The following is a 17039-nucleotide window of genomic DNA, read 5'->3' as shown; positions in this document are numbered from 1 at the left end:
GGAAGCCCTGCTGGGTGAGCACTCAAGGCAGGGCACTCCACCCTCCACACCCCACCCTTGGAACGTCAGTCACACCTAGACACACACAGGCTGGGTCCTTGCATCCAAGACGTCATATTGGTTCCTATTAGCTTCTGAAATAACCTAGTAAATATGCTTTCTTTGGAGAAAATTGTTTAGTAATAAATTGTTTCATTCAAATAAAAGCATAAAATGTAACCACTGATACTGACTATTAACAGTTAAAAATATTCATACTAGCTATTGTTAATGCAGTTTGAGGAATATTCCATCAGGGCCTGGCTCCGGGCCTTGCCCTGTCCAGCCTTGAGAATTCCCATTGTTTGTTAGCAGGAAACCCCAGATAGAAGCTTTCTCTCTGTTTCTGTCCTTTCATGTCTCTGCCTAACTCTTTCCAAATAAGTAAATACATTTTAAAGGCACCTAAGGATAAATGACCTTGTGCTGACTCAAATGCTAATTGAAATGAGACCTTGGAAAATTACAAAGTATTGTCATAAAAAACAATGGGTTTGGGCCCTACACGATGGCCTAGTGCCTAAGGTCCTCCCCTTGAACTTGCTGGGATCCCATATGGGCGCTGGTTTTAATCCCAGCCGCTCTACTTAACATCCAGCTCCCAGTTTGTGGCCTGGGAAAACAGTCTAGGTCAGTCCAAGATCTTGGGACCCTGCACCTTTGTGAGAGACCTGAAGAAGTTCCTGGCTCCTGGCCTCGGATCAGCGCAGCACTGGCCATTGCGGCCACTTGGGGAGTGAATGATCAGACAGAAGATTTTCCTCTCTGACTCTCCTCCTCTCTGTATATCTAACTATCCAACAACAACAACAACAAATCTTTTTTAAAAAATGCAACTAAAATAGAAAAGAATCAGATTATGACAATGTATATCTATTCCTTCACTATCTGAGCCATTTTCTGTTTTTTTTGTTTGTTTGTTTTGTTTTGTTTTTTAATCCCATCTGTGTTCTGTTCTAAGAGTCCTTCTACCTCCATCCATCTCTTATGGGTCAGTCAGGATTCCCACTGGCGTCTTCCCTGAATCAACTTGTGACTCGCCACAAGGTTGTTTGTTCTTGTTGTTTTTGTTGTTTGTTTTTTGTTTTTATGATTTTATTTATTTCTGGGCCTGGCACAGTGGCCTAGCAGCTAAAGTCCTCACCTTGACCGCTCCAGGATCCCATATGAACACCGGTTCTAATCCCAGCAGTTCCACTTCCCATTCTATACTGCTCCCTGCTTGTGGCCTGGGAAAGCAGTTGAGGACGGCCCAAAGATTTGGGACCCTGCACCCGCGTGGGAGACCTGGAAGAAGTTCCTGGTTCCCGGCTTCGGATCAGCACAGCACCGGCTGTTGCGGCTCACTTTGGGAGTGAATCATGAGATGGAAGATCTTCCTCTCTGTCTCTCCTCTTCTGTGTATATCTGACTTTGTAATAAAAATGGATGAATCTTTTAAAAAAAGATTTTATTTATTTCCAATACAAAGTCAGATATACAGAGAGGAGGAGAGACAGGAAGATCTTCTGTCTGATGATTCACTCCCCAAGTGACCACAACAGCCGGTGCAGTGCCAATCTGAAGCCAGGTGCTTTTGGGCGTCCTCATCACAGGCAGGGAGCTGGATGAGAAGTGAAGCTGCTGAGATTAGAACCGGCGCCCATATGGAATCCTGGCACTTTCAAGGTGAGGACTTTAGCTGCTAGGTCACGGGGCAGGGCCCACCACAAGGTATTGACTGAGTCCCTGTTTGGCCCTGGTACCCATTTCCACCACCTCAGGCTGCACATTGCTGTCTTGAGAGGTTTTTCTCGCAGTGCTCTCTTGCCTGGGTGAAAGTTGTTCCCTTCCCCGCATCCCCAAACCCCACGGAGCTTCGGACACTTTTCCTTGCAATTCTGCACTTCCTGCTGTCTGCTCTGATTCATTCTGTCCCTATCTCATCACACACTCGGATATACCAACTGTCCATGGTCAGTCATCTTTCCCCACCTTCTTTTCATCAAATTACATCACAGGTTGAAACTTTGAGATTGTGTCTCTTAAGTGTGTAATACACAAGTTAGCATCACATGATGTTGCCAAAATTATGAGCCACATTTAACACTCATAGATTCCAAAATACCATTTCCACTAAGATTTTTTTCTAAAATAGTATTCCAAAACAAAACAGCACCATTGGGATAAAAGTCAAAAAGCAAAGTTTTTTAAGTCTGATTTTTGAAGTTGTCAACAAAAAAACAAACAAGCAAACAAACAAACAAAAACACTGAAAAGAACATCTAAACCATGTTTGGCTGCGTAGTTCGCCTAAAGCAAATGAAAATCCAATACAAATCTTGTCAGTGTTGCCTGTAAGTGTTTAAAATGCAAAGTTCCACTCTCAGTCTGTAAAACTTAGTAAGCAAGTCATGAAAGTGACTGCCACGCTATCGCACTAAGAGCTGACAGTTTGTATTAGTAGATGTGTCTAATAAAAAAAAGAGCATAGAAAAAAGACTTTTTACATTTAAAGCTATCAATCTTTTTTATATAATTTTTTAAATTATATTTTTGACAATCTTTAAATTGTTAATTAGGGTAAAAAGGTACAAGGGCTACAGGGAAGTGGGTAAGACTATTATTTCTTTATTATTTCCTTCATATATCTGAGGTAAAGGGAATATTGAGGGAGAAGCCCCACCCAGTCTCCCACCCATGCAAGGTCCCCAATGTGGGGCATGCTCTGAGCTCCTTGCTCAAGTTTTTTTTTTTTTTTTAAGATTCATTTATTTTTATTACAAAGTCAGATATACAGAGAGAAGGAGAAAAAGAGATTAAGATCTTCTGTCCAATGATTCACTCCCCAAGTGATCACAACGGCCAGTACTTCACCAATCCCTAACCAGGACCAGGAACTTCTTCCAGGTCTTTCACGCGGGAGCAGGGTCCCAAATCTTTGGGCCATCCTCAACTGCTTTCCCAGGCCACAAGCAGGGAGCTGAATGGGGAGTGGAGCTGCCGGGATTAGAACTGGTGCCCATATGGGATCCTGGCATGCTCAAGGCGAGGACTTTAGCCACTAGGCCATGCCGCCGGGCCTGCTCAAGTGGTTTTGGTAGTTCACCAGTTATGAATCACTGCCAGTCTCTCCACTCCAGGCACTATGAGGTTGTTGGAGAATCCACTGATTGACATAGTCCATCATAAAGTCTCCATTTGTCCCGTATTTCGCTGCCAACATATAACTGCGGTGGTGGATTGATCTGTTCTGTCTACTGTCTTTTCTTGGTTAGAGTTCTGAGTCCTCCACTATGATTGGAGGATCCCAAAAAGAAACTTTGAGGTGTTCGCAGACCAGATTCTTGTATGTACTAGCAAGTACAGGGCCCGCCACAGTCCATCGCCCTGGCAACTGGTGGGCTGCTACAAGGACAGGTTGGCTCTCCTGAGCTCATTGTTTCAAGGACAGGGCAGTTTGGACTGCACCCCCCTGAGCCCTTGCCAACCCAGTCGCCATCCACTCCAGCACCAAGCAGCTGACTAACACCTTCTAACTCCCTTCTCTGCCCACTCCTCCACACACACACATTCCTAAACTGCCTGCAGGCGGCTCCAGGGCCAAGCGAGCTACCCACTGTCATTCTGGCTGCTTTTGTGTCAGACCTATTCAAATGGAGCTCCAAAAGCCCCAAACACGCATTGTTGGTTATTTAAAAGGTTGAGTTCTAGTTTATGTGATATTATGATATTATTATGTGCAGCTAATTCCCGCAACCTGATTCTTTACCATGAGCTGAAAACACCAGACGCAACAAGGAATCTTAGGAGGTTTATTCCAGTGGGGAAGGAACAGGATGGAGGGGAAGGGGAAAGGGAGGAGGGGTAGCGTGGCTGGAAGAAGAGGAAGAGCAAAGAAGAGAGAGAACCGTGCCTGGGGGCCTTTTGGTCTGCCAGGTGTGGGGGGTGATGATTGGGAGGGATTGAGGGCAGGCCCCAGGGGATTGGCAACTGCAGGTGAATGCCTATTGATGATTTGTGAGTGGGCGGGTTTGGGGAAGAGGCTGGAAGATTGGAGGTGGGATTCTCAGGCGGAATGCCAGGTTACATCTGATTGGTGGATGGCTGGACTGGTATGAATTTCCTGTGCTCTGAGCAAGAAGTAATGGCGCAGAGTCCAGGGTAGGATATTCGAATAAATTCTTCCACTCATACCATCAGATCCAGGGCCTGGGGGGCTCGGCCAGGGTCCCCACACCTCTAACCTGCCCTCCCACCACCCTACAGCTGCTCCAGGATCAGGCAGGCTTGGCCAACAATATGGCTTCTGCATCAAGTCAATCTCCGGCCTGCTGCTCTGGAGCCGGGTCTGCTTGCCCTCACCTACAGTGCATCTGCCACGACCAGCTTATCCACTGCTCCAGGGCCAGGTCCTTTTGGCCCACGAACCCTCCACACACACCCAGCATGACCATCCCACTGCCCCATCTGCTGTTCCAGAGCCAACCTGATCCAGTCTTCCAAGGGCAGGTTGTATTTCTCTTGGATTGGGGCTGATGTCACCCAGGGGTTCCTGGAGCTTTCCCCAACTAGATCTGCCACTGGTTTTTCTATGGGCAGGTCCTGCTTCTTCTGGGGGTCAGATGCTGGAGTCTTTCAAAGGTGTCTCTATTTCCCATGGGTTGGGGGCTAGGGTCTTCCCTGGTGGGGGGTCTTCTTTCCCCCAAAGGGTGGTGGCTGAGGTGTTCCAGGGGAAGTCAGTCCCTCGCACTTCAGGGATGGATTCTGCTTTCTTTTGGCTGGGGGCTGGGGTCATCTTGGGGATGTCCTCTCCCCCACGGGGTTGGGCGCTTGGCTTCTTCCATGTTCGGTGCTGTAATCATGCAGGGGCAGGTCCTGATTGCCCCTGACTCAGGGATTCAGTTTTTCCAAGGATGGACCATGCTTCCACCCACTGGCGTCAGGGGCTGGAGCCTTCCAGGGGCTTTGATGCCATTTTCCCTTCTCACTGCCCCACCCCCATCAGAATAATGGTCTTCCTGGGGCAGGAAACAACACACAGGGAAGCTGGACCCACCCCTGGAGGACCCCAACCTTCTACCAAGGGCTAACCAGGACCTACCTCTGGAAGACTCCAGCATCCCATCCAGGGAGAGACAGGACCTGCCCCTGGGTAGTTTCCTGATTCTGCTCTGTGGTTCTGCCTTTGCTGCCTCTATGCATGGCTGGATGTGGTGACTCATCCCCTTACTCTGTTGGTTCTTGCAAGATGGACTCCTGGTGCCACTTCCTCTGTCACTTCATCCCACAGCCTGCTGTGACCCAGCACATGGTTAGACCCAGAGCCAGCTGCACACTCCTCTCTGCCTGTCTCAGGCCATGCTGGTGGGCACCTGCACCTTCCTGGAGGTCACAGTACAGGGAACAAGGGACCTTCCACTGAAGGCATGGCAGATTGATTGATTTGAAAGACATGGTAACAGAGGGAAAGAGATCTTTCAGGGTTAGGCCAGGCTAAAGCTAGGAACCAGGTACTTCAGCCAGGTCTCCCAGCTGCAATAAGCAGGGAGTTGGATCAGAAATGGAGCAGCCAGGAATCAAACTGGTGCTCTGATATGGGATGGCAGTTTGAAGATGTAAATTTGACCCAGGGCACCGTAATTTCAACACAGCTTCTGAATAGTGGGAAAATGAATACTATCTTCTTTATCATTTGTTTATATTAACCCAAAGGGCTTGAATGGATGGGAAGACAGTTACTTGTATTTCTTCCCTGCTGTAGATGTGCACATCACAAAGATCCAAACTGGACAGCACCAAGTGGTCCAGCAAGCTCTGTGTTGGTCCTTCTTGCACTGGCATGGAGCTACCCAGCGTTATTGGCAACTTTCCAGAAAATTCTAAAATAACTTCTTCTTCTTCTTCTTTTATTTTTATTAATTATATCTTGAGACTCAGATATGTTTGTTGGGATTGACAAGCAGGCTGTGGCATGCAAAGTGCCTCCTGGGTTCATCTGACCTGGTAGTGCCAAGGCTGGTTGATGTGGTGGGTGTGTTGTGGGGCATGTTACTATGGCCAAGCCAGTCTGTCCCTAGAGCAAGCTGCAGGCAGATTGCCTGGAGAAGCCTGAGGGAGGCATGACAGGCTGGCTAGAAGCACAGGCTTTGCCAGCTCTGAAGACCTGTGTTTGCTGCAATAAGCAAGGTGGGAATGCTAGATGTGCTGTGGACCCAGGGAGAGTGAACCTATTCCGGAGGAGCAAGATGGAGGACAGGGGTGTTAGGGTTCCCGTCAGAGCCAGCCTAGAGCTGACAGCCTCCTGCAGGGCTATAGCCCACCCATTGCCCACCCATTGTAATCATGGCAGCCTCCTGTGGCTGTCCAACTCACCTGGTTCCTAAGGCGGAGTCAGCCAACTCACTCTTTATAAAAACCCATCTAACTCTCACATTGAGGTCACTCTCTGAAGGAAGGGAGAGCTGACCCAGGCTGGATGGTCGGTTTGCTTGATTTCTTCATAAACTTTGCTGTTTAGCAAACAGGCCCCGGCCATAGGATTGTGGACAGAAGGGGCCCGGCCCTGGGCTGCACTTGTTGAAGAGAGGCATAGGAGCCCAGCCAGGTGGCCTAGAAGCTAAAGTCCTTGCCTTGAACATGCCAGCATCCCATATGGACACCGGTTCTAATCCCGGCATCCCCACTTCCCATCCAACTCCCTGCTTGTAGCCTAAGAAAACCTTGGGACCCGGCATCCCGTGTTTGAGACTGGAGAAAGTTACTGGCTCCTGGCTTCAGATTGGTTCAGCACCAGCCATTGTGGTCACTTGGGTTTGAATCATCAGACAGAGGATATTTCTCTGTCTCTCCTCCTCTCTGTCTATCTGACTTTGTGATAAAAACAAAATAAATTCAAGGGAAAAAAAAAAAAAAAAAGAAGAAGAGAGAAGTGCTTGGACTACAGGCATCCACCATTCCCTGGCTTCTCTGTCCACATTTTGTTACTGCTAGGCCTTACCTCTCCCAGAACTCCAGAAAGTACACAAATTAGAAATACAAAGCATCTTAGAATTAACATCATTCCTGTCCCACTCAAGCAGTAAACAGATTGTGAGGAATACACACATATACGGGCCATGTTCAAGGGCTACACCGAGACCTAAGTCCAACCAGGTACTGGGGAGACCAAGAGTCAGAGTGCCAGAGCAATGGAAGCATGTGACCAAGAGAGTGAGTCCTACCCATCAGAGTCCACTGTGGGGGCTTCTGAGGGGAGTGGAAACACAACAATGCAATACCAGCCCCTCTCATGTTCCAGATAGGTGAGCATGCCAGGTGGGCAGGAAGAAACACCCAGGTAGTGGGATGGGGTGTGGCTTCCAAACTGGTGACCCTGAACTGCCTGCCTAGCCCACAACATTGGAGAAGGAAGACACAGATTTCAGCCTTTTATTTCTGGTTGATGCAGCAGACATTGCTGCCCATTGTGAAAAAGTTTCCTTCTCTCTGCCCTTGGGGTGACTCATGTCAACCCCTCCCTGAGATGGTGCTGAATGGACACAATTTCCATCTTTTTCATGGGTGTTTCCTTCCTTGGAGTCCCTCCTGCTGAAGTGCAGGCCACCTTCCTTCTGCTTCTTAAACCCTGCTTTGCAAACTAGAGTTGTCTACATGAACATTATTACATGAGAAAAGAAATAGATTGTTGCAATGTTTCGTGTTGATTTTCCCTACCACACTAGCCCACTTTGCCCTGCAGCAGCAGCAGCAAGGCTATGGGGGCAGGCATGCTAGAAATGAGTGTGATGGGGCCGATCCCTTCTGGCCCTGGAGGAGCCTCCAGGTAGGCTAGGTGTGTCGGAGATGACACTGGAGGGTCAGGTAAGGAGGCAGAGTGGGCATGTTGCATGGCAGGGGACACAAGGTGTGCAGGCTGGGACTGCAGGGTCACCAGCTAAAGGGGGTCAGCCCTGGAGTGGCTGGCAAGCACACTGCTTGCTAAGGGAGTGGGATCATTGGCTAAGCCCAACTCGCTCTCAAGCTCCAGACAGTGGGCAGTGTGGCAGTGCTCCTAGGATAGAGCCCAGGCTGTCTAACCGAACCTGGCCATGGATGGGCAAGTATGGTGATGGAAGGTGTTATGTTAAAGAAGCCCTTTGCCACCTCCCTCCCATCCATGCAATTCAGCCTTGCCCTGAAATGGAGGACTACAGGCTGTAGGAGCAGGGACACCGGCCAGGATGACTTGGCTATGAAGCAGATGGCAGGCAGAGAGGGGGCGCACAGTGCACTGGCTTGTCCAGCTTGTTCCTGGAATAGCAGCCAGTGGGTTCCTTGGGCTCTGGGCTTACTGTCATGACCCATTGGCTCTGAAATGCATGGTGTGCATACTAGGTGTACGTGGGGATACTAACCAAGCACATGTGGGGCTGAGCGACCTTCGAGCTAGGGCTGAGGGGTGCACTGGCCTAGGCAGCTGGAATGATGTGGCCCTGGAGCAGATGGGGTGTTTGCTCAGGGCCAGGAATGCTGTCTAACAGGCCTGGCCTTTGATCAATGGCAGGGGGCAATGGTGAGGTTGGGTTAGAGGCATGTGGAGCAACAGTTGTGCCCACCTGACCCTTGAGTGTCTTGCAAACAAGCTGGGAACGTGGGACAGGGTCAAGGAGGGGGAAGGATTGTCAGCAGGATGGACATCTGGCAGGCTGGGGGCACAGGGGATGCCAGCTGAACTGGCCAGTCCTTGCAGTGGTGGTCTATGAGCTTCTTGGCAGGGCAAGGCCCCACATGCAGCTTGGTCTATGAGCAGCCTGTTGGGGGTGCAGGGTGGCTGGTAGTGCCGACCTGGTTCTACAGCAGCAAGTGGAGCAGTGGGGGAAATGTGTTGGTTTCTTGGGCTGAGTGGGCCTGGGCCTGGAGCAGCTGGAAGCCTAGGGGTGCAGGGGTCATCAGCCTAGCCTTGGGATCCTGCATCCTCGTGGGAGACCCGGAAGAGCTCCTGTCTCCAGGCTTCATATTGGCTCAGCTCCAGCCATTGTGCTCACTTGGGGAGTGAATCATCTGATGGAGGATCTTCCTCTCTGTCTCTCCTCCTCTCTGTACATCCAACTTTCAATTAAAAAAAAAAAAGATGTGTGCAATTTTCTTTTACCCACCAGCCAGTTTTTTCTCTGTACAAAGATAGTCCCCCCAAAAAAGAAGTCCAGCATCTCTACATCTTTTATAAAGTTCTCTCGTCAGGGGCACAGGTTTTGCGTTGAGCGTAGAAGGGATTGGTGGTCTCTGAAGCCGTCATTTGCCATGAGTAATGAAATGTTCTTTGTCAGCATGTCAGGATTTGTGTTGCATGCGCTTGTTTTTTTCATTATGCTTCCTTCTCACTGTACTTTTGCACCCCTCCCATTTCCCGGGTTTTTGTTTGTCTGTTTCCTTTTCCTCTGAAAATATCTTTCCCCCTACTCTCCACCCCACGATCACCCCCAACCTCCCCTCCAACCTGTTGTCCTCCAGTCTGCTGTCCCGCAGCCCCCTCACATGTGCGAGAGGGGCAGTGTGCCGTTAATCATCGTGCCGGGCACCAGGGTGCTCTGGTAGAGCCGTGACATGTGCAGTCTGCTGGGGGCGGCGGGTTCTGGTATCTCCGCACCAAGGAGGTATGTGCTGATCCTCTTCTGGAAGTTCCCGGCCTTTCAGGGCGCCCTGGAGTTGGAGGAAGAGGTAACCATGGAGGGGCTGGAGCTGGCCGTGGACTTGACCACCTAGTCCAAGGAGCCAAGTGCCATGCCAGGGGTGCTCTGCTGTGAGTAGGACATGCTGTAGGTGGGAGAGCCATTCATGTAGGTCTGCGAGCTGGTCATGGAGTTGTACCGCAGCGTGCTCACATCATAGCGGTGCAAGGGCTGCATCTGAGCCGCGCCAAGCGCATTGAGGCCCAGGTGCTGCGGACAGCCCAGCTGGTCCTGCATCATGCTGCAGCTGCCATTGCTCCAGCCATTCACGTGGGCATAGCTGTCCATGTGCTGGTTCATGGCCACGCCCAGGACGGCGCCCACCCCAAACCTGCTGGCTATGATGTTGCCGCTGGGAGCCAGCAGCCCACCAGCTGCGTGTAATTATGCTTCTTCTCGAGCATCTTGGTTTTTGGCCGTGGCACATATTATAATCTCTGTGTTCCTTCTTGTGCAGCGCCCGCAGCCACTTGCCCTCGGCAATGAAGGGCCACTTCGCCATCTCTGACTAAGTTTCCACTCGGGGCCCAGGCGCTTGCTGATATCAAAGTTGTGCATCTTGGGGTGCTCCTGGGTCATCTTGTGATGCTGCCCAAGGGACCACACCATGAAGACGTTCATGGGCCTTTTGGTTGCCGCCGTCCACCGCCGCCATGGTGTTGCTGCTGCTGTCACGACTCAAAGTGGGCTGTGTGTCCAGCTGCTTGAGCTCCGTCTCCATCTGTTCTACATGCCAGCACTGTGCACGTGGGCCCCACCCGGTGGAGGCTGGAAACCCTCTGCGTGGTGGGGAAATGGAGGGGGGGCACAGGAGGAGGTGGAGGGGAGGCGAGCGGGGGTGATTGGGGATCCCGGGGTTCGAGGAGACCAGGTGGAGGAGAGCAATTTGGGGAGGGGAGGAAGAAAGGAGACAGAGGTGGCACATGGAGAATGAGAGAGAGAGAGAGAAGCGAACTGGAATCGGGATCAGAACAGCAGTGTTTCCCTCCACCTCTGGCCAATGCCGCAGCTGCGATTATTATTAGTATTGTTGTTGTGATTTTTTATTTTTGGAAAGGCTTAAGCCCCGGACTCAAACTTCTTTCTGCCTTTCCCTCTCTCTGCTTCTTGTTCCCTCAGTCCTTAAAGAGGCAGCAAACTACTTTCCCCCTTTTGCAAACACTCTCTTCTCTGCCTTTACAACTCCTCATAACATTTTTGAACAAGTTAATAGACAACCATCCAAGCACTGGTTCTAATCCGGGGAGTCCTGCTTCCCATCCAGCCTTTGTGGTCACTTGGGGAATGAATCATTGGATGGAAGAGCTTCCTCTCTGTCTGTCCTTTCTGTATACCTTACTTTGCAATAATAATAAACTAAATCTTTAAAGAAGAGTTGTATTTAATCAGGCACAAACATTGTTCTTAGGGCACAAGAGGCTAGGAATTTTTTTTTTTAAAGATTTTATTTCACTCCCCAAGTGAGCCGCAATGGGCCGGTGCAAGCCAATCCGATTCCAGGAACCAGGAACCTCTTCTGGGTCTCCCACGCGGGTGCGGGGTCCCAAAGCTTTGGGCCGTCCTTTCCTGCTTTTCCAGGCCACAAGCAGGGAGCTGGATGGGAAGTGGAGCTGCCAGGATTAGAACCGGAGCCCACATGGGACCCCGGTGCATTCAAGGCGAGGACTTTAGCTGCTAGGCCACAGCGCCGGGCCCGAGGCTAGGAATTTTTAAGTTTACATTTAGAAAATCTCACTGGTCAGCAAAGGGTGTAGACATGTTTGAGATGATGGAAAATTGTTAGATAGGGTAAAGAACAGAGAGCAGATTACAGAAAAAGTAGGGGCCAGGAAGTCAGCAGGGAGGTACTTGGAAAACCCCTGGATATAGGGAAGAGGTGACGATGGCTTAGAGGTGTTTAGGGAACAGAAAACCCAGCAGCCACTGGTGAGCTGTGACCTGATTCAAAGGACAACCAGAGATCCAAAGAGAGCCACAGATCAGCCCTTGCAGCAGCCAAATGGGAGCTTGGGTTCACATGGGGAGCTCAGGAGGTGAAGATAGGCTGGGACTGGCCAATCCTGCCAGATACTTTAAATGTGGGGAGAAAGGCACCCTCCTTCACTGCAGGTGGGAGTGTAGCTAATACAATCATTGCGAATAGAATTCCAAATAAATCTGCCATATGACCCAGCTATCCTGCTGCTAGGAATATACCCAATGGAAATGAAATCTGCATATGAGAAGGGGACCTGTAATCCTATTTACAGTAGCACAAGCTACAATAGCAAAGACATGGAAATAATCTAGATGTGCGTCCAAAGAAGAGTGGTTAAAGACACTGTGGTACATCTACTCCATGGAATATTATTCAGCTATTAAGAACAATGAAATTATACTATTTACAACTAGCTGGTCCCAACTAGAAGCCATTATGCTCAGTGAAATGAGTCAGTCACAAAAGAACAAATACCATATGTTCTCTCTTATATAAGGAAACCAGTGTGGAATATGTAACTTCAATAATCCAATCAATACTGTGTTTGTTTTGTTTGTTTTGTTTGTTTTGGCTGCATCCCATGTGTTTTGAAGTTTTTTATTTCAGTTTTATTTATTCCAAATACTCTCTCTTTTTTTTAAGATTTATTTATATTTATTGGAAAGATAAAGGGAGGAGGAGAGAAAGACAGAGAGGAAGATCTTCCATCAGATGATTCACTCCCCAAGTGAGCACAATGTCTGGTGCTGTGCCAATCTGGAGCCAGGAGCCAGGAACTTCCTCCAGGTCTACCCCACGGGTGCAGGGTCCCAAGGTTTTGGGCTGTCCTCGACTGCTTTCCCAGGCCACAAGCAGGGAGCTGAACGGGAAGTGGACCTGCCGGGATTAGACCTGGTGCTCACATGGGATCCTGGCAATAATACTCTCTTTTCTCTTGTCAAATTCATTGCTGGCTCATGGACTATATGGTGGCATCATTTTTCTCAAGAGACTTTTGTATCTCCTTCTTGTCACCCATGCGTTGGTTACCCAGTGGCGTGCTTTTGAGTTCATCCAGGCCTGCTGAGCTCTTGGCCACACCTTCAGGTGGGTGGCACCAGCATTACCCACCCATTTTATAATTAATTAAGAGACCAACAAGGGGGAACATCTTACCTGTAGTTTCCCCACCCAACAAGGAGGGGTCAAGGAAGGCATAAAATCCCAAGACCCTTCCTCAAACCTTTGGTGTCTTTCTCTCCCTCCCCTTTGAGAGGCATGCCACCTCCCGGCTTTTCGGAGGTGCTTTCCCTTTCCCTCATTCCCTGCTCACCTGGTCCCTTCGCAAATGAACTTTTCTGTTTGCAACAGATGCCCGGCTTTTTATTTCCATACTAAGCTGAAGAAAGAACCCACCTGGAATTTCTGGTAACACTTTTTCATGGAAGTGTATTTTGTTGTTGTTGTTGAGGCTGTTGATTTAGCTCATACCAGTTGTTGACCTTCTTTCTTGGTTTCTCTATTATGGAAATGTATAGTGATGAGGTATTGGTGTCTACCATATCCAGATGTGGGGATATAATGCAACATCTATCCCTGCATCTACATGAAAGATGGATTCCCAATGAAACGGTTGGACAAGTGTAGACAATGGAATGTGTTACTCTCTGCATTTGTCTGTTCCAGCAATGTTCAGGTACACTTAAGTAAGAGACTGATGGAATTAAAATTCCTCATGAATGATTATGCCACTGTAGTAAAATGGGGAAAATTTGTTGGGGGTGGGACTTTGGGGGAAAATCCCAGTGTATATAAAACTGTAACACATAATTCAAATATTCAAAATTTTCTCTCTCTCTCTCTATATATATAAAAGAACTGAAATGCTTGATATGCTTTTAATACATTATGATAATCCACAATATCTCAGGAGAGCAGAGAAATCTTGCACCTTCTTAGAATGTGTGAGGAAGAAGTTAAATATAATCTATCAAGATTGTAACAGGTAATTTACAGACTCAAGACTCGAGTCTGCATTTGACATTAGCAGAATGTATAAAGACATACAATGGGGTCCAAGAGTGAACCTGACAGCCTCTTAACAGGAAGTCATATGCACAGAGCAGGAGGGGACCCCAGAGTGGAACAGGAAGACAGGAGGAGGCTTGTGTCCTAACCCAGAGACTCCTGGTACATCACCAACAAGTATCAGTATTGACACCAAGGACTATATCCCAATTGCCAAGGAGATCACAGGGAGTTGGGGTGCCCTCATTGGCCAAGAACTCTGAGGCCAACTATTCCCTATCAGATTTCTCACACTGGATGGAAGAAGCCCAGGTCCTTCCTCACAGGATCTAAAGTCTTTGGAACAACAGCCAGGAGCCCTGAGCAGTCCTCAGAAACAGAAGAACAGTAAACTTCCATCGGGACTCAGGAGAGGAGCTTTCTCTGGTCCTTACTTAGTTCCAACTTTGGCTCCCCACCCTCTCTTGCAATGACCCTCAGAGTTGCTCCACAATCCTCCCATCCAAAAAAAAAAAAAATTAGATCAGGTAGACAAAGAGAGACCAATAAGAAAAGCTTAGAATAGTTAGGAAAAAGTCAGCTTGGACTTCCATGTGCCTTATTAGGTAGAACATAAAGATCAGTTACTCCTCACTAAGGCATTGAAGCTTTCTCTGCACACTCTTCCTAAAATTTCTCTGCTGCTCAATAGTTAACATATGACTTATGAGAGTTATAAGCCTGTTTGGACTATCCTAACAATTGCAAAGTTCAGTAAAAATCACACTTAAATACTGTAAGCTGTTAACTATATGTAGGGCCCGGTCTCCCAAGGGTTAACTCCACAGCTTAGCTTGTTTTTCAAGGGATAACAGGATGCACAATCTTGGCCTGATACATTTAGTTCCTGGTTTAACCACAAGTTCCTGCTTCCCCTTTATCAAGATGCCCCGGGGGGTCTTAGGAGCTTCTTGAGCATTGGAAAAATACTGAGAGGAACCAGAGAGTATAAAAGGCAGGCTAGAGTTCAATAAAGGTGGCATTCTCTTTGCAGGAGTGACCCAGTGTGTGTTGTCTTCTTTGTAACCCTAGTCCCTCCGTTCGACTCGGGGTACACAGGGATGCGGGCATTGCTGACAACTATAAAAATGAAAATAGACAGCAGACAGCTGAGTCATACCATATAACCATTTTAAGGCTTATAGTAACTGATTGTGTATATACTAAAATTGAGATGTCAATGGAGTAGTTACAGAATGTGGCTAAGAATTTGCAATTTCTAACAAATTGGTCACTCAATACCATGATAACTAAATTCATGATGTTGTGAATTTCCATGTTTCTTCCTGTTATTGAAGTTGTGTAATGGCTTTTCATTGGAGGGGATGATACTCTGCCAGCTCTGTTTTGGACCAAGGAGCGTCACCCAATGAAACTGTTGAATATATCTGGACAATGGGATGCTGGACTCTCTGCATGGACATTGCCTGCAATGACGGAATCATGACTGGATATGAACTGTACTACTGTAACAATGTAGAGGAATTCAATATGGGGGAGGGCTTGGGGAGGGATTGGGGGACTCCCTGAGATTATGAAACCATGTTATAAAATGAAATAATAATAATTAGCAAAAGAAAATATTTATCTCACTTAAATAAAAATATTTTTTAAAGATTTATTTTATTTTTAGAGCAAAGTCAGTTATACAGAGAAGAGGAGAGACAGAGAGGAAGATCTTCCATCTGATGGTTCACTCGCCAACTGACCACAATGGCTAGGGCTGTGCCAAACCAAAGCCAGGATCCAGGAACTTCCTCCAGGTCTCCCAGGCACATGCAGGGTCCCAAGGCTTTGGTTGATCATCCTCCACTGCTTTCCCAGGCCACAAGAAGGGAGCAGTATAGGAAGCACGACTGCCAAGATTAGAACTGGTGTCCATATAGGATCCCAGTGCTTTCAAGTTGAGGACTTTAGCTGCTAGGCCTCCACGCTGGGCCTAAATCAAAATTTAAGGTGTAGAAATTTTGTTTTTATTTTTTTGTTTGTTTGTTTGTTTCTTTCTTTTTTTTTTTTTTATTACTTTTGGAGGGCTCTGTTCTAGCAAGTTAGTGAACAAGTTTAGCAAGTAACATTTTGTTTTGTTTTGTTTGTAAGTAGATGTTACTTAGCTTGTCCTTTACCCCATCCCTCTGGATTAGGGTTGCGTGTGGCTGAAGCATACAAAAGAGAAAAGAAAATGCTTAAATCTTGGAAAAACTGCAGTTTCAAGCAGAGGAAGAGGGAGGAGGAGGGGGAGAAGTGGTTGTGGCCGCTCAGATTCTCAGTGAGGAAAGCTAGCTAGGGAACTTCAGACAGAGGAGGGTGAAGGAAGGAGTGAGATGTGGGAAGTAGGTGGAGCACAGTGTGATTTAGAGAGAGGGGAGAGGGAGGAGGGAAATATTGATTATTGATCAGAGCAAATAATATTGCTTTACAGGCAGCTGGCTTATGTTGTAGGCACAAGGAACATTCAAGTGGCTGCAACGGCCAGAGATGAGCTGATCCTAACCCAGGAGCCAGGAACTTCTTCTAGGTTTCCAACACTCGTAAAATTTCCAAAGGTACTCACAATAGGTGAGGATATATTTATAGCCTCATATGAGTGTTTTTATATACTGAAAACTAGCTATTGTGGCAATCTATTAACAAAATTAGCAAAAATTAGGGGTCTGGCACAATGGCTCAGTGGCTAAAGTGTTAGCTTGCAAGTGCTGGGATCCCATGCGTGCACCATTCATATGTAGCTGCTCCGCTTCCCATCCAGCTCCCTGCCTGTGGCCTGGGAAAGCAGTCGAGGATGGTACCAAGCCTTCAGACCCTGCACACGCATACAATGCCTGAATGGGACTCCTGACTTCAGATGAACTCAATTCTGGCTGTTGTGTCCACTTGTGAAGGGAACCAGCAGAATCAAGATTTATCTCTCTGTCTCTCTTTCTCTATGTATATCTGTCTTCCAATAAATAAATAAATTAACATCAAAATAAAGAATATTAAAAGTCAGTAAGAAAGAAATGCCTTGCAAATAATTCATTTCTGGGATATAAACATCATCCTTGATAAAACTTGTAATCGTTCACAAGATTATGAGATTTTCAACTCTGTCACGTAATACAATGTAATTAATGAATAAATTTAATAATTTATAATTTAATGAATAAATTATAAAAAATTATGAGATGTTCTGTAATACTTAGAAGTTATTTTAAAACGGTTCCAGCGCAGTAGCCTAGAGGCCTAAGTGCTTGCCTTATACGTGATGGGATTGCATTTGGGCACCAATTCTAATCCTAGCAGCACTATTT

At 47.5% G+C, this 17039-nt stretch overlaps 2 protein-coding genes and 1 pseudogene across 2 annotated transcripts in view; 1 reads left to right on the top strand and 2 right to left on the bottom strand.

Annotated features, from left to right (window-relative positions):
* The window catches only part of LOC131483359 (zinc finger protein 585B-like), a 759159-nt gene that overhangs the window by 258141 nt on the left and 483979 nt on the right, over positions 1 to 17039 (top strand). The window lies entirely within an intron of this gene.
* The window catches only part of LOC118760750 (zinc finger protein 585A-like), a 215250-nt gene that overhangs the window by 101431 nt on the left and 96780 nt on the right, over positions 1 to 17039 (bottom strand).
* On the bottom strand, positions 9531 to 10352 carry LOC131477978 (transcription factor SOX-2-like; annotated as a pseudogene).

The sequence above is a fragment of the Ochotona princeps genome, chromosome 25, assembly GCF_030435755.1.
Source record: "Ochotona princeps isolate mOchPri1 chromosome 25, mOchPri1.hap1, whole genome shotgun sequence".
Lineage (NCBI taxonomy): Eukaryota > Metazoa > Chordata > Mammalia > Lagomorpha > Ochotonidae > Ochotona > Ochotona princeps.
Note: the sequence above shows the minus strand (reverse complement) of the source record. Positions and strands in the feature narration are given on the sequence as shown.